The sequence below is a fragment of the Mastigoproctus giganteus genome, chromosome 8 (genome assembly GCF_048544385.1).
Source record: "Mastigoproctus giganteus isolate SK-2022 chromosome 8, ASM4854438v1, whole genome shotgun sequence".
Classification (NCBI taxonomy): Eukaryota; Metazoa; Arthropoda; class Arachnida; order Uropygi; family Thelyphonidae; genus Mastigoproctus; species Mastigoproctus giganteus.
The window spans coordinates 111,498,586-111,517,092 of record NC_143582.1 but is presented as its reverse complement, the minus strand read 5'-3'; the positions used below and the strand labels follow the sequence as shown (position 1 = coordinate 111,517,092).

At 39.9% G+C, this 18,507-nt stretch overlaps 1 protein-coding gene across 1 annotated transcript in view; it reads left to right on the top strand.

Moving 5' to 3' along the window:
* The first annotated feature begins 11,379 nt into the window (after window positions 1–11,379).
* LOC150081772 (ankyrin repeat and SOCS box protein 8-like) overlaps window positions 11,380–18,507 on the top strand; it is a 47,483-nt gene continuing 40,355 nt past the window's right edge. Inside the window, exon 1 of the mRNA XM_090379640.1 lies at window positions 11,380–11,457. The gene's annotated coding sequence lies outside the window, so the exon portion shown is untranslated. The remainder of the gene's footprint in view (window positions 11,458–18,507) is intronic.

Sequence of the window (18,507 nt, the reverse complement as noted above, 5' to 3'; positions counted from 1 at the left end):
CAGACGTAGCGTACATAGTGTTTCGGTGAGGGAAGTATACAGTACTCTGTAAAAGCCAGACAAAAGTATTATGTGTCAAGGTATGTGAGAAGTATTATGTTGGGATCTGTTATTGTGGTCTGGCTTTTGCCTGCAAGTTCCAATTGAAAACTGGTGCTCCCCCTTTAAAATTTTCTTCATATGTATGTGTAAGTTTCAGGTTTTCAGGCGCCCCTTGAACGTTGGCGCCTGGGTATATACAGTAAATGTACGTTTAAATTGTGCGTGGATGCATGTGTTTCTTAAAATCCTATTGCTGCTCTGGCTGTGTATTACGTGTTGAACGCCTTGATGGACTACTTCTGGCAGCCGGTTTTGGCTTCTTCGCTTTTCGTTTATGACTGGACTTCGCGGTCGCTTCATCGTTTTTATTTGTAGCATCAACTTTCATGACGCCTTCTTCCAAATTCACTTCTAACATTTGTGGGGAGATTTAAGGTGCTGAATATATGAATTAACCTACTACGGCTTCTTTGTTCAACTCCATTGCACGCTGTAATTTCTTCTGCTGTTGAAATAGCTTAGATTTCTATTTCGTACTCAATGGAGGTGGTTTCGGTGGTCGCATTGCACGTACACGTGCTCTTTCCCCCTATAAACGCCCACTATTAATCTTCGACATGTTGAATTATAAATTTTTTTCCGTCGAAATTTTTTATTAAATACGGTGGAGAATGACGAAGAAATAGCATGACGCAATCCATAAGTGTACTGATTGGGTCATGCGCCGCTCGTGCCTGGTACGGAGAGATACAATGGTGGGCGGATGATTCATTTCGTGTCGCATTTTCTTGGCGATTTTTGTCAATCCTCAATACAAAAAAAAATTCTTCTTTGTCAATACAAAAATTCTTCAAGAACAATTTCTCCACTGATCAAACCTCTCGCTTGGAATTCTTCCCAAGATTGCTAAATGTCTTGTAGCAGTTCATCCCTCTCATCACTGTTAATCGGTATTTTAGCTAAACCTGCTTTTGCTAAAATACCGATTAACAGTGATGTTAGTCATTGAGCACTTGGACATTAAGCCTGATATGCCATCATCAATATAATTTATCAATATCATCAATATATGATTTTAGCAACCTGCTTTTGCTAAAAGCAGGATCAAAGGGAGACACAGGTAATTACAGACCAGTTAGTTTAACTTCTGTTCCAGGGAAATTAACGGAGGCACTGGTTAAAGAAACATTGCAGGATCATCTAGACAAGACTTCAGTTATAGCTCGGACACAGCATGGGTTTGTTAAGGGGAAATCTTGTCTGACTAATTTGATTGGATACTATGATGTAGTCACAAAGGAACTGGATGCAAAGAATAACTTTGATATCATATATTTGGATCTTAGAAAACCCTTTGATACTGTTGCACATGGAAGACTGCTGCACAAATTGGAGCAGTGTGGCATTGGAGGCAAATTGCTGCTATGGATAAAGGGACAGTTGAGTGGGAGAAGACAGAGAGTGGTAATCAATGGACACTGCTCTTCGTGGACTAATGTTATTAGTGGAGTCCCTTAAGGTTCAGTTTTGGGTTCATTGTTGTTTTCTGTATTTATAAATGATATTGATGATGGCATATCAGGCTTAATGTCCAAGTTTTCAGACGATACGAAGGTTGGCAGGGTTGTTAATGACGCTAATGACGGTACCCTGCTGCAACGGGATCTAGAAAAGTTGATCAGATGGGCTGAGAGGTGGCAAATGAAGTTTAACATTGACAAATGTAAAGTACTACATATGGAAAGCAGTAATCCTAGAGTAACATATCAACTCTGTGGTACCACACTGATAGTGGTAGGGAATAAAAAGGACCTGGGGGTAATTGTCAGGCAGATATGAAGTTTTCTGAGCAGTGCAGACAGTCTACAAGAGTAGCTCGTGGTGTCTTGTCAATGTTATACAGAAATTTTTCTAGCAGGGATAAGGAGGTGATTATCCCCTTGTATAAGGCAATGGTCAGGCCACACCTTGAGTACTGTTACAGGTCTGGAGGCCTCATTTGAAGAAGGATGTAGAACTGTTGGAACGAGTACAGAGAAGGGCAACAAGATTAGTGAATGGAACAAAGGGTTGCTCTTACAAAGAAAGGCTTATGTTTTGCAAATTACAGTGTCTGGAGACTAGGCACCTGCGAGGTGATCTGATTGAGGTGTATAAAGCGTTGAGTGGTTTGAGCATGCTCAATGCTGACGGGATTCTTTCTCTTGCTCAGAATAATTCCCTGAGAGGGCATAAATTCAAAATGAGGAAAGACGGTTGTAGGATAGATGTGTGGAAGTTTGCCTTTAGCCAGCGGGTGGTTAATTGGTGGAACAAACTTCCATCTGTCGTTGTAGAAGTTGATAGCTTAAATAGATTCAAGGCAGAACTTGACAAACATTTGGAGCGAGTGGATGGGTGAAATAAGGGTTTTTTTTTTTTGGCTGATGCTATATAAGCTTGCTTTCTTGCATCATGTGCCTTTGCTAATGCTATTAATGGCGATTCTACCACAGGCTATAAAAGTAAAGATTTTAAGCACAGATTTACATGTTATTGCCTTACAAATTAACAAAATTGAGTGATATGTGAAAATCGGTAGAATATTTCCCACAAGTTAACAGGAGAAAAAAAAAAAAAAAAATTCAAGAAAAGTGATTTATACCCACCTCAAATGATAACCTTCCCAATCGGGCACAAAGCTACTTAACTTCGACGATCGCACGACAACCGACACATTTACCAAGTACGATAATTGGCTGTTTATAATGCCTTTAATGCTTTTACTTATGGAAACGTTCTCATTTCCGTTGCGTTTTTTGTCACTCCACGAATGCAAGTTACCCCATCTGAAAACTGCTGGAGAGTGCCTAAAGAAGTTTCACTTCAAAAATAAAAGTGTGTGTGTAGTCCTATTCAGGTACTACTCTAGTAAGTTCAATAAGGGTGTAAGAATGAAGGCTGAATATCCTAAATATGTAGATTGTTTTACCCTTAATATGTATATAAAAAGTTATATTTACAGGTTAAGTTGTGTATATGTGACTGAATGTTTGTGATTAGCATACAGTAAAAAAAAAAAGTGATTGCTTGACAGTTGCCATTTTTAGGTGACACCTGCATCTTGTCTGATGATGAAGAATGCAAGATGACAAATGGATATGAGAGTGTTGTCTACCCTACATAAGTTAGCAAAAAAAGTGTGTACCTGTGTATATGTATGTGTGACAGATATATTGATGGGCCGAATATATGTGCTGTGTGTGTGTGTGTGTGTGTGTGTGTGTGTGTGTGTGTGTGTGTGTGTGTGTGTGTGTGTGTGTGTGTGTGTGTGTGTGTGTGTGTGTGTGTGTGTGCGCGTACAGACTGCTTCCCAAATTAGACTACAGTGAGGCAAACTACAGTATTAGGAGTCCCCTGCCATGCTGACCTCATGCCTCTTCCCTCCTTGAGGCATGGCGTGGGAACTGCTAACACTATCTCCAGATGGTCTGTCTGTTGTGTGAACTCATACAGAGAGACACTGTGCATGTGTAGTGCAATCCTCCCCCCATTCACACAGGGCGCCCTAGCCCTATGAATTTACTCTACAACCAATCCCTTACCTCTTCCTCCATTGCCCCATCCAAACATTTCACTTAGTGGGCTCTATCACTACAAAACTTTTACTGTTCTTGACAGTTCCGCCTATGTGGAGGATGGACTCCTTCGGCAGGGGTGCCCCTGTCTAACTTCCTAGTTCCAGGTAATGGATGATAGGTTCTTCGTACCCAATACAGAAAGCAGACCAAAACCAAAACTTACACTACCTCTGGAGTTTACAAAGTTTTTACTCTGACACAGAGAATACTACACACACGGTTTTGGGGAGACCCCGCTACCTCTTGACAATAAACATTACACATTATGCCCCTACTGTACAATTTTCGTGGATAGTGCAGTGGCATCGTCTCTGTCCTTCCCACATCGTGTGGAAAAGGTCCGGTTCGAATCCGATCAATGACTTGAGGAACTTTTATAACTTTTTTCAATCCGTGACTGATTAGTCGACCTCAGGAGTAGATAGAAAGCATTTTTTTCTTCGGAAACTCGAATTTTTCGTACAGCAAACAGGCAGATCTTCTAGAGAACACACGCAATTCATGAACAAAATACACTTGGGCAGATGAATGCATATTCCTGGTGGCCCTTGTGTGACATTTATGTATAACGACATTTATATCCTTCTATCTGGCCCTCGTGGGTAGCGCAGTTGGTAAAATCGCCGTCTCTTTACACCATGTGGAAAAGACATGAGTTCCAGTTCCGTCAATTATGCGGAGAATTTTTATTGGGCTTTTCACAACGTAGTTGAGTTAGTTCATCTCAGGAGAGGGTAATGTGTTTTTTTTTTCTCCTGGAAAATCAGGTTTTTTGTCCAACGAAGAGAAAATCGACCTCAGAATACACGCAATTTACAGACAATATACTCGGAACAATACGGCCTTAGTCGCCGATGCTCCTAAAATCGTACAATAACCTTCTACATGAGTATGTCTCTGATATTTCCACAATATTTGCATTTGATAATTTGATCAGCATTTCAAATTCGCCAAATTTATTTGCTATGCTCCCAATATTAATATATGTGCTGTTGGTATTGTAGGGTTTTACAGTATCAGAAAAAAAAAACTGCATCACTTGTGAATTTTGCAAATAATGTGTTTTGCGCAAAATTGTGGGTCGCAGAAAAGCTCGAAATGCATTTGTTAGATGGGATGTACTTATATCTCTGTGAATGAAATCAAATAAAAAGACTGCACCTGATATACCTAATTTCCATAAATATCTTCCCAAAGGGCAAAATGCGTAATTAAAGGAAACATGAGAAATCATGCAAATGGCAATCATGACAACCAAACATACATTTTAATCCATTTAAGTGTACAAACTGAAATGACAAGTTAACCTAATAGTATTATGTAATGTAAATCAGCAAAATAAGTCCTCAATATTTTGTTGTTCCTCTTCGAGCTGCAATTACAGCTTTGCAACGATCTGGCATAGAGTTAATCACCGTCTGGATATACGGTTGCCCAATTTCGTGGTACCACACAATTATAATGCTCTCCTGCAGTTGAATCTTCCTTGTTGGCTTCTTCTGAGCAATTTTAGACGACATTATGTACCAGCAATTTTCAATAGGGTTCAAATCTGCACTGTTGCTGGGCCAGTCCAACACTGTAATGCCAGCATTTCTGAGGAGTGAGTCGTATGACTGTATCTTAAGGGAGAAAAACGAGGGAAAACATTGGTGTAAGTATGTTTTAACACTTGTGAGACAAGAAGACAAATTCATCATTAAATCTAAATAGCATAAAACTTACCAATTTTGCTGTGTGGCAAAGTGCTCAGTCTCGTTGAAAAAATGCAGTTTTGGACGTCTGTGTAGTGATCCCTAAAACGGGTTTCAGGCACTTCTCCAAGAAAGCAGTGTAGGTTTCTGCATTCACCGTTCCGTTAATAAATTTAATTCGCCCCACCCCTTTGCTTGTTGTGTATCCCCAAACCATCTGATCGGCGGGGAACTATACAGTCGGTGTTATGCGGTCAGGATGGTATGCCTCCGATTTTCGTCTTCTGACATATCGCTTCCCATCCGAGCCATGCAAGTCGAATTTCGATTCGTTAGAAAAGATAACGGTGTCCCGTTGCTCTTTTGTCCAAGAAATATGTGTTTTTGCCCAAGCAAGTCGCTTCTTCCTCATTTGTTGGGTCATAAATGCTTCTTCTTGGGCCGATAGGCATATAGACCACATTCAGAAAGCCGTCTTTCGATATATATATTTTATATTTATTAGTTGAAGCGGTCCCAGCCAACCAAAGGCAACCCTGTTGTCAGTTACACATAATTTAGCAATACTCTTATATACTCCCTGTACTTTTGCAAAAGTACAGGGAGGAAAAAAACCTGCCATGATCAAAAAAGATTGATATGAGCAGTTCGTGCACTTGTTTCAACACCAGAGCCATTTCAAAGTCCAGTTTTAGATCAGAAGAACTAGCATGGCGATTACGAAGGAGTAGCCTTTTCAAATATCGATCTTGGGCGTAGTCACCCTCTTACTACCTGATCCAGGTCTTCTCTTCACATCACCGATTTCACGCTTTAATTTCAGCACCTGGGATATTGTTGACTGGTGGCAGCCTATTTTATCAGCGATAGTACGTGTAGAAAGTTCTTCCTGGGACAGAGCAACAGCTACACTTTTTTTTCTTGCTTTCAAATGAACATATCGAGCCATGCTTACACCTCTGAAAAACAGGATACTAAAGAGTGTGTATACCCTACCAACGGCGTATTTATAGCCTTGCAATTGCTGTCTGATGCAATACCTTTGCTTTGCAACAAACAAAATGACTATAATCAAACAATATCTTATACGTTTCACTACAAATGTTACTTTTTTAAGGTGATGCAGTGTTTTTGTCTGTCACTGTAGGTGGAGCTGCATCTTAAGCGACATTGAACCAAAAAAAAAAAAAAAAAGTATTATTTTTAGGCCACCCAAAAAATTAAATTCATCTGCCGTGCTGTGTCTTATGTCTGTTAGCCCCAGGGCTCACATCTGGTGAGTAAGGGCTTGGCACACCTAGGGTTCTGAGCTGTATATCATCATTCTTCTCTTTCTTGGTGATTCCCTTCTACTTCTCTCTCTCTCTCTCTCTCTCAGGGTAACTCGAAAATTTTTTTTTGGCTGGTGCAGCATAAGCCTCAGGCTTCCTTGCACTATCCTGGCTTTCTAGTAATAATAATAATAATAACAATAATAATTGCGTGTGTTCTATGGTCGATTTGTCTATTTTGCTGGACGAAAATCCCAAGAGTCTGGGGGACAAACCTTGCTATCTACGCCCGAAACCCGACTTATTCTGCGACGTAGTGAAAAAACCCCATTAAAGATCCTGACGTCATCGACGGGATTCGAACCTGGCAATTTTCATTTCTGGGAGAGAGAACAAAATCAATCGCCTGAGAAGGTGTAACTAATAAAAATTCCGCGCATCGCTGACGGGATTCGACCTGAGGTCGAATCCCGTCAGTTTCACCCGTAGTGAGGAGGACGATGATTATTCCAACTGTAATTATGCCAACAGGAAGACAATGTTTGCGCACTTATACCTGCAGGTTACTAAGAATAAAAATGTTTTCACTCTTATTATTGCTCTTATATTATTTCTCCCTGATTTGGGGGGGGGGGGGTTCCACCTCGTGACGGGTATTGCTACCAAGTACACAGGGTGGTTGTTGTGATGTCTGATGTTATTGTTGGTTGAGGAACTCTCGGACTATCCTAGTTCAGGATTGCGACTTTCTGGAGTTCGTTGTAGGTGTTCGCTGGAAGACCTATTTCTGCTAGGCTGTTATGTAGGGTCTTTGGCACCGTACCTGTGGTTTACACGATGATCTGGATGGTCGTTACTTGTTGCATATGTCACATATCTTTGATCTTCTGTCTTAGTTAGTTGTTCGTGTACTTCTTAATTTTTCTAAATGGGTTTTCTGCAGTTTGCCAGTGTTGAGTACCGCTATGTCAATCAAATGGGTAGTCTTTTCCTTCTTGTCAACAAGGGTTATGTCCAGTCTGTTGTGCGAAATTATCCTATCCGTTATTATGGCGCGGTCCCAGTACAGCTTGTCCGTTGGAGTCTCTAGTACTGCTTGGGATTCGTACTTGTAGTACGGTACACTTTCTTCGATCAACTGGTATTTCCTTGATAGCTTCTGATGTATTATCCTAGCTATCTGGTCGTGTCTATGAGTGTACTCAGTCTGGGTGATCACTTGCATCCCGCGGTGATGTGTTGGATTGTTTCTGAGGCTAGGTGGCATCGTCGGCATGTGTCATCGGACTCCGGCTCCTTGGTGATGGATTTTCTATAGAGTTTGGTGTTTATTACCTGGTCTTGGATGGCGAGCATGAATCCTTCCATCTCGGGGAACAGCGTCCCACTTGTGAGCCATGCATTGGAAGCAATTTTATCTATGTGATCTTGATGGAGATCATTGTAGTGTCTGCCATGGAGTGTCTTCTCTGCCCATCTTTCTAGCTTCGTTTGTACTTCCTGGTTGGGTGGTGACTCCTCGCTTAGATTTAGTAGAGTATACCGCTTGTCTATCTTCCTTATGATCTGGTGGAGTGCTGCTGTGTGTTTCTGGGAGTAATCCTTCATGTTAACTATCGCTGTCTTCTGTTGTTCAATGAAGTCTATCAGGCCCCTTCCTCCTTCTTCCAGGCAATTGTCAGTCTCTCCACGGCAGATTTCGGATGGTGTTGGCGGCTCTTGGTCATCATTGTCCTTGTCTTTCTCATGATATCCTCCAGCTCGGTGTTAGTCCAATCTATAACCCAGACGGAGTATGTTAGCACTGGAAATGCATAGTCCCAGTGCTAACATATAAATATAAATGATATTATAAATAATATCATTTATATTATTTCTCCCTGATTGGGGGGGTCCACCACGTGACGGGTATTGCTGCCAAGTAAACAATGTGGTTGTTGTTATGTCTGGTGTTACTGTTGGTCGAGGAACTCTCTGACAATCCTACAGGTGTTCAGGATTGCGACTTTCTGGAGTTCCTTGTAGGTGTTCGCTGGGAGACCTATTGCTGTTAGGCTGTTATGTAGGGTCTTTGGCACCATACCTGTGGTTGATACGACGATCGGGATGGTAGTTACTTGTTGCATATGCCTCGTCTCTTTGATTTCCTCTCTTAGGTTCGTGTACTTCCTGATTTTTTCCCCATGGGTTTTCTGCAGGTTGCTAATGTTGGGTACCGCTGTGTCAATCAGATAGGTAACCTTTTCCTCCTTGTCCACAAGGCTCATGTCCGGTCTGTTGGGCGGGATTGTCGTATTCGTTATTATGGCACGATGACAGTACAGCTTGTGGGTTGGGGTCTCTAGTACTGCCTGGGATTTGTACTTGTAGTAAGGTACACTTTCTTCGATGAACTAGTATTTCCTTGCTATCAAGATTGTCCCTGACAATGAAGAAAGAGAAAAATGACGATTTCCTTCTCTCTCTCTCTCTCTCTCTCTCTCTCTCTCTCTCTCTCTCTCTCTCTCTCTCTCTCTCTCTCTTCTCTCTCTCTCTCTCTCTCTCTCTCTCTCTCTCTCTCTCTCTCTCTCTGTCAGGGTAACTCGGAAATTTTTTTATTTTTTTTTGGCCGGTGCAGCCTAAGCCTCAGGCTTCCTTGCACCATATAGCTAATAATAATAATAAAAGGTGTTGATTACCTGGGCTTGATTGGCGAGCATGAATCCTTCCGTCTTGGGGAAGAGCGTCCAGCTCGTGAGCCATGCATTGGAAGCAATTTTATCATATGATCTTGATGGAGATCATTGTAGTGTTTGCAATGGAGTGTCTTCGCTGCCCATCTTTTTAGTTTCGTTTGTACCTCCTGGTTGGGGGGAGGGGCTCCTCGTTTAGGTTGAGTGAGGTGTATACTGCTTGTCTATCATTATTATTATCCAAATGGTGCAAGGAAGCCTGAGGCTTATGATGCACCAGTCAAAAAAAATTCTGAATTACTGAAAGAGAGAGAGAGAGAGAGAGAAGTAGAAGAGAATCACTAAGAAAGAGAAGAATGATGATATCCAGCTTAGCACCCTGGGTGTGCCAATCCCATACTCACCAAATTGGGCCCCTGGGGGTAACTAACATAGCCCATGTATTTGCCTATTTTATTTGGACCATCAGCTTTTCTTGAAATATCCGAAAGAATCAGCCTGGAATACTATGCTTTCACCTCTCCTGCGGCTACTAATAATCTACGAATCTCTGTATACCCCCCCCCATGCTAGTCGTGTTCTGACACACCTAATACTGACTCGATATCGTTAACAAATATTTTTGCTCCCCTTCTATTTAAATTTTTCCCATTTCTCTAAAAACAGTCTCTCCTATTAATGAGCAGAAGCCATTCTGAGAAAAGTTCTACTCCATGAGTCTTGTGTGGTCTATTGTGGTCGAAATAATTGACAACGCTCTTATAATGTACTCCTCCCATCATGTCTGGGCAGGATTCAAGACACACTTTTAATTTTAGTCCTATCTTGCGGCCTTTTCCCAACATTGTTCTGCAGTTATTAATAAAATCCTCATATTTATTATTCTTAATATAATTAGTACTATTATGTACAACAATAACTGAAAAGATGATAGCTGTTTTACAACTCATTTCCTCTAACCCTCGTAAGTGTACCCTGGCAGATATACCCTGGTTCTGTTCCAATGTCCTTTTTGTACACTATATTTACTGTTTCCCTGACAATCAAGTCACCAACTATGGCTACTTCCTGTCAGAGACTCCACTGATAACATTAGTGTAAGAAGAGGAGTGCCCATTGATAAGCACCTTCTGTATATATATATATATATTTTTTTTTTTTTTTTTTTTTTGTTTTTAAAAGTAAAAAAAAAAAGTAAAGTGCAGCCATTATCAACCCACTGCAGGATGGAAGCCTCCTCAACAATTCATGCTGAGGGAAATGGACCATAATCTGCCACGCTGGTCCAGTGCGGGTTGGCAGATCAACCGTATTCAGCAGTCAGGGGCTTGAACCCCGGTCTACTCAAAGAGCGTGTGCTACTGCACTCCCGCCCACTCGGCTACGGAGGCCTACCTTTTTTGTTTTTAGCCATCCCTTTTTCCGTAGTAGAAACATTCCCTTAATGCTATACTGCTCCAATTTATACAGCAGTCTTTCGTGTAGAATACTGTAGTGTCAAAACCTTTGCTTAAATCTAAATAGAAATTATGTCAAGATTTATTTATTTATTGTTGTGTCCAGCTCCTTTGTTTACTGGCTCCTAGTAGATAATCATATTGGTTACACAGGATCCCTCCGCCTACTTTAACAAATCCATATAATTTTATTCCCATTAAGATGAATCCATAAAATTTCCTTGACCACTGACGCTATTATTTTCTATGGAACTGAAGTCAAGCTTCAAGGTCTATAGTTGCACACGTTGTGCTTTGATCTCCCTGTGTAAATAGGAGTGACATTTTATAACCTCCGATCTATTAAATAACAATGTGTTTTGCTATATCTTAGATGTCGCTTTTACCTATGTACAAAATGAATGGGAATTAGTGTAGATAAATTGAAGAACATATCGTTCGGAACTTATTATTTTAGTGAATAGTAATTGACTTCTCCAATATTTTAAATTATATTTGGAGAGGTTGTCTGTTCATTTAAATTTGGAAGAGAAGAGACTGTATGCACAGTTAATGTTTTCCTTATACATTCTGGGAAAGAAAAAACTTGTGTTCACTTTTTTCAAATAATATTTTAATTACGAGCACTGATGGTCAAGGTGCAAATGACAGTTTATTTGAAGATGTAGTTTGCAATTTTGGTGTGCTAAGGGTTCCATATGGTAAGTATTACCATACACACATATATATATATATTATTTATTTTTTTGTGCATTTTTATTTTAAATATTTGGCCCATACACGTCCAACTGCGAATGAATAGGTGTACGTAGTTATTTATTGTTACCAAAGACCGATATATGCCTTTTAAAGTCGCAGAAACCCTACAGCCGCATACGAGGAACGTTTGAAAAGTTTTTAGCCTGAGGATGAAAATTTTCTGTACGTAATGTATAATACTTCAAATAATAACCTGCCAAGTTTTATGCAGTTTCAGTAACTTCTCTTTTTAATTACAGGTCCTGAAACCAACAAAGTTTTATCAATGAGGAAAGATGGGGCTCACATCTGGTGAGTATGGGCTTGGCACACCCAGGGTCCTGAGCTGGATATCATCATTATTTTTTTTCTTGGCGATTCCCTTCTACTTCTCTCTCTTGGGGTAATTTGGAATTTTTTTTTTTTTTTTTTTTTTGCTGATGCAGCATAAGCCTCGGGCTTCCTTGTACCACATAGCTAACAATAATAATAATAAAGATCTACAAAATCATTCGCCATGCAGTCAACCAATATTTGAGGTAAAAAAGGGACTAATGCCATAGGTAATTCGTGAGAATATAGTAACAATGTTAGGGGGCAGAATGCCCCTCCCCAATCCATGATTATGGGCAGCAGAATATGGGCAGCAGAATTTAAATCAGGGTGGGAGGGCCTGGAAGATGACCACACGTAATGTTCATCACTCCAGAAGTTGACAGTATGCACAATCTGGTGATTAACGATTGACAGTTCAGTGTGTTGCCAGTGTTTTGGGTATCTCATCTGAATGTGTGTACCAAATAACAGAGGTTTTGCTTGTAAAAAGGTGTCAACATGATGGGTTATTTACAAAGTTGTCGACAGCTGATCAAAAATTACTAGAGTTGAGTGGAATATTTGCATCATTTTCAAGCAGATCTAGCAAATTTCCTTGCAAGGTTTGTGACCATGGATGATACATGGTCCATCACTTGCAACCAGAAACAAAGTAGCAGTCCAAACAGTGGAAACATAGCTCTTCTCCCTATTAAAAGAAAGCCAAATTGAGTCTTGCTGACAAGACTCAATTTTTTGGGATGCTGATGGAGTGTTGCTAGTGGATTACCTTCAGAAAGGCCAGACAGTGACAGCAGCATATTACACATTATTAGGTCCTTTGTGCAAACATCAAAGATAAATGAAAAAGCAATATCAGCAAATAAGTCTTGCTCCACTAGGCCAATGTGGCTGCTCACAAATCTGTTGTTGCCACAGCTTTGAAAGCGTGGACCATTCCCTATATTCATCATGGACTTTCATCTATTTCCTAATTTGAAAATAATACCTGGCTGGCATTCATTTTCCTCCTCACAGTGGATACATTCTTGGAGGCCAAAGAGAAGATTTTCAACTGGAATCAGTGTATTGCAGCATTGGTGGCAAAAGTATTGACCCCAAAGGGGACATCATTGAAAAGTAACATGCTACCAGGCTTCTCATATAAATCCTTCATACTGAGGCCATGAACTTTACAAATGCCCCTCACATATTCCCAGTTATAGTTACAGGAACAATATGTAATTCGATTGGTTTGTTAACTTGCCCAATAATGCAACTACATTATTGGACAAGTGACTTCCTGCATAAACCATGGTTTTAATCCTAAAAAAAAAAAAGATTCAATATTAGCATTAGCATTAGTAGAGGCACATGATGTAAGAAAGCAAGCTTATGCAGCATCGGCCAAAAAAAAAAGAAAATTCTCCCATTTCACCTCTCCGTTCGTTCCAAAATACCGGTCCAGCCCAGCCTTAAATTTATTTAGCCTATCAACTTCCACAACCAACTACCCGCTAGCTAAAGGCAAACTTCCGCACATCTATCCTACATCTGTCTTTCCTCAATTTGAATTTATGCCCTATCAGGTGATTATTCTGAGCAAGAGGAAGAATCCCATTAGCATTGAACATGCTCAAACCATTCAAGGCTTTACCTCAATCAGATCACCTCGTAGGTGCCTAGTCTCCAGACACTGTAATTTGCAAAACTTAAGCCTTTCTTCGTAAGAGTGTAGATGACTTTCATCAACCGGTGAAATACCACCACTTTGCTTATTGGAGGCTTGAAGTGGTGAAACCCATGTTTAGTCTCTAGAGCAAAGTTTCCGGCACCCCCCTCCTTCGACCCATGCACGGTACTAAGTACTATAGGTTTTGATACCTTTCGTGTTTGGAGTTTTCATAAAAAAAAAAAAAAAAAACCCTTTGTTCCATTCATTAATCTTGTTGCCCTTCTCTGTACTCATTCCAACAGCTCTACATCCTTCTTAAAATGAGGCCTCCAGACTTGTATACAGTACTCAAGGTGGGGCCTGACCATTGCCTTATACAGGGGGGATAATCACCTCCTTATCCCTGCTAGACAAATTCCTGTATATCATTGACAAGACACCATGAGCTACTCTTCCAGACCGTCTTCACTGCTCCGAAAACTTCATATCTGCCTGCACAATTACCCCCAGGTCCTTTTTGCTCTCTACCACTGTCAGTGTAGTACCACAGAGTTGATACGTTACTCTGGGGTTACTGCTTCCTGTATGTAGTACTTTACATATGGGATTAAGATTAATGTCAATGTGAAACTTCATTTGCCACCTCTTGGCCCATCTGCTCAACTTTTCTAGATCCTGTTGCAGCAGCGTACTGTCATTACTGTCCTTAACAACCCTGCCAACCTTTGTATCATCTGCAAACTTGGACATTAAGCTTGATATACCATCATCAATATCATTTATAAATACAGAAAACAACAATGGACCCAACACTGAACCCTGAGAGACTTCACTAATAACATTAGTCCACGATGAGCAGTGACCATTGATTACCACTCTCTGTCTTCTCCCATTCAACTATCCCTTTATCCATAGCAGCAATTTGCCTCCAATGCCCCACTGCTCCAATTTGTTCAGCAGTCTTCCATGTGCAACAGTATCAAAAGCCTTTCTAAGATCCAGATATATGATGTCAAAGTTATTCCCTTCATCCATATTGTGGAGCAATATTTCAAATTGAATGTTTTTGCAGAAGTTAAGACAGGAAAATATACAATGTATAAAGACATTCAAGATATCAAGTAAGTTGAGCAGATGGGAGTCCATTAAAAATTTTTGCGAGACAAGACACCATGAACTACTCTTGCAGACCGTTGCTACTCTTGCTTCCTCTTCCTCTTGGGTGTGTAACTGACAAAATTCGTAATTTCTTTACAGAAACTAGCAGTGCCTGGCTATATCTATAAATGCCTGAAGGGTTCATAGAACAGTTGGGTAATGTAGAATGTTGGAAAGTTCTTTTGCAATAAGATGATGCAACTGTGTGTCTGTGGAGGGGGGGTGACACTGCAGACAGTGAAATCTGCTTGAAGGTTACCTAATCTCTGAGGGATTCTGGTAGCTAATATCGCTTTTAATCTAAAGTTCACCATTACAAAGTTAATTGCTGATATTCCTGAGTGTATGTGAGTGGTTGTGTTCAAGTATGTTTAGCACAGAATGGTGGGCACCAGAATGGTGGGCACCTTGAACATACCTTGTAATGTATTGTTACCTTATACAACAGGTCTTCACTGTAATTAGATTATTACTCTTGCAAGTATTAGTAGTGGCAAAAATGACAAAAATAGTATAAGGAAACAAGCTTATGCAGCATCAACCAAAAAAGAAAAAAAAAAAAAAAAAAAAAAACCCCTTTTGTAATCAAAATTGTAGCATCCAGACCTTTATACCCTATGCCAGTGTGCCACAGTTGCGACAAGATGACAGGTGTGCCGCGAACTATGTGAAGCTGTATACCTATAAATAATACTACACGTAGTATGATTAGAAATTGACAACTGAGAACTTTTACCTATTGTAAGAAATTAACTGTACATTATTTACTCCCAATTATAGTTTTTATATATGTTTGTAATGCTGCTCATTATTATATATCACAATACGCCATTTTTACTGAAACACAATGTTGTTACATATAGAACAGTAAATTACTTTTTGCATGAGTATCCAGCACTTGCTTTCTAAAGTTATTTGTGTGTTTGTCCTTCCAACATTTCTCGTTTTGTCGCTGCGCTGACTGAAATAAGATGCTGCTTGTTAAAGTTAGATATGTACGTGCAGTTCCTTAAAAGGGTAAGGATTAGTAAAACATCTCCATCTTTTATTATTTTATTGGCTTGTTTTGATATTTGTCCATGCTACTTCAACTTTATTACTCTGTTCCTGTGCTGATGCACCCACCTTTGTTATAAGACTATATTTTAAAGCGATAGCTGTGCCCCTTCCTCTGTTCAAAAAGTACTGGTCCTGCATCTATTACTTTCAGTTTCCCAACTGTATGGCCACTTTCTGCTGGTAATAAAGTGATGATAGACATCATTAAAAAACATTTAGATAACTTGCATCTGAAGTTCAAGGATTATTTTGGAGAGAGTGTTGAAGATTTTGACTGGGTTCATGATTTATTTGTTGTGGATACAAAATCTCTTCCAATTAATGTACAAGAGGAACTAACAGATCTGAAGGTGGACAGAACATTTAGATTAAAACATCATGAAGTGCAATTGGACATGTTTTCGTGTTGTCAATGAGGAAAGAATACCTTGCACATGGAAGACTGCTGTACAAATTAGAGAGGTATGTCATCAAGGGTAAGCTGCTACAATGGAATAAAGGGATGGTTGAGTGGGAGACAACAGAGAGTGGTAATCAATGGACACTGCTCCTCGTGGACAAATGTTATTAGTTGAGTTCCCCAGGGTTCGGTGTTGGGCCCATTGTTGTTTTGCATAATTATCAGTGATATTGATGAAGGTATATCAGGTTTAAGGTCCAAGTTTTCAGATGATATAAAGATTGGCAGGGTTCTTAACGACAGTAATGACAGTATGCTACTCCAACTGGATCTAGATAAGTTGGGAAAATGGGCCGAGAAGTGGCAACTGGAGTTTAACATTGACAAATGCAAAGTACTGCATATGGGTAGCAATAACCGAAGAGAAACTTACCAACTGGGTGGTACTACACTCAGGAAAGTGAAAAAGACCTGGGGGTAATTGTGCAGCGAAATATGAAGTTTGCTGACTGCAGATGGGCTGCCAGGGCAGGTCATGGAGTCTTGTCAATGATATATAGGAATTTTGCTAGGGAGGTGATAATCCTTTTATACAAGGTAATGGTCAGGCCACACCTAGAGTGCTGTGTACAGGTCTGGAGGCCTCATTTTAGGAAGGATGTAGAGTTGCTAGAACGAGTACAAAGAAAGGCAACAAGATTGGTGAGGGGAACAAAGTGGTGCTCTTACCAAGAAAGGCTTAAGTTCTGCAAATTGAATCGCCTGGAGAGTAGGCACCTGCGAGGTGATCTGAGTGAGGTGTGTATAAGGCGTTGAATGAGTTGAGCAAGCTGAATGCTGAGGGACTACAGTTTCAAATTTAGGAAAGATAGTTGTAGAATAGATGTGTGGAAATTTGCCTTTAGCCAGCAGGTAGTTGATTGGTGGAACAGGCTTCCATCTTTTGTTGTGGAAGCTAATAGCCTAAATAAATTTTAAGGCTGGGCTGGACAGGCATTTGGAACGAATGGGAGGGATGAATGGGAGATTTTTTTTTTTTGGCTGATGCTGCATAAGCTTGCTTTCTTGCATCGTATGCCTCTACTAATGCTAATAATTTATTACCATTTTTGACTACATATTTGTATGAATTGGGCTTTTCGACCTTGACTGAAATTAAAACATCAAAGGGAGAGAGACTCGGATCCATTGGTGAAGAAATAAGGATTGCATTTTCAATGATTCCTCCATGCATCAGCCATCTGTGTTCAGCAAAGCAGGTACAACTATAACATTGAAGGTATGCATAGTTATTTTGTTTAATACTAATAGAATTTTTTTTTTTTTTTTGGCTTTGCTTTGCTTTTGTGTAGTGGTGTAGGGTTCATAAAATGTTAATATATGCCTGAGCCAATTTCTGTTGGATTGTTGGAACAATAATAATTGATTCTATGGGGATTAACATTTTGATGTGCCGTGTTGTGTCCTGGATAACTTAAGGTGTGTTGGAAGAGAAAAGGGTTGCGGAACACAGCCCCATACGCTTCTACAATATCAGGTGAAAGTTTATCACAAGAATCAATTGCTATGTAGTTACAAGCAAATTTAAATTTCTCCACATCTGTTTTGTAACAGTCCTTTTCCAGTTTAATTTTATTCCCTGGTGTGTGTTGTCTAAGAAACAGTAACAATGCCATTAGTTTACTTGACCCATTTCAAGCCTATCTTCAATTAGGTCTCCTTGCAGTGCCTGGTTTTCAGATGCTGCAATTTTACAGATCCTGTCTTTCTTGATAAGAGTACCCATTTGTGCACTTACTAATCTGTGCCAGTAGATCTTCATCATTCCTAAAATGCAGCTTCCAAACCTGTATGCAGTACTCAAGTTATGATCTAACCAGTGCCTTATAAAGTGAGATAATCATTTGCCTTTTCTGTATATTGTTGGCAGACATTTCTATATATCATTCCCTATGCTGCTCTGAGTACTTTGTTTCAGACTGTACAATTACTCCCAGGACTTTTTCATTTTCCACTACTGTGAGTTTGGTACCAGCCAACTGGTATCTTATTCTATTATTGTTTCTACCTCAGTATGAATCTTGCATTTCTCATTTTAGGTTATCCTTATTTATCCAGATTTCTTGTTGTATCATACTCCGATTACTGTTGTCAATCACCCTGCCCCTTCCTACCATCAACAAACTTGGACTTTCAATATGATATGGAATAACAGTATCATCAATAATACTGAAAACAGTATGGACCCAGCAGCAAAACTCAAGGGACTCCAGTCAAAACATTAGTCCACGAAAAGCAGTTGCCATTAATGAACACTCTGTCCTCAAAAATCATTTTATTGCCATACTGCTTCTCTTTTCATAATAGCATCCACGTGGAATGATTCTTACTTCCAATTTCTTTGAT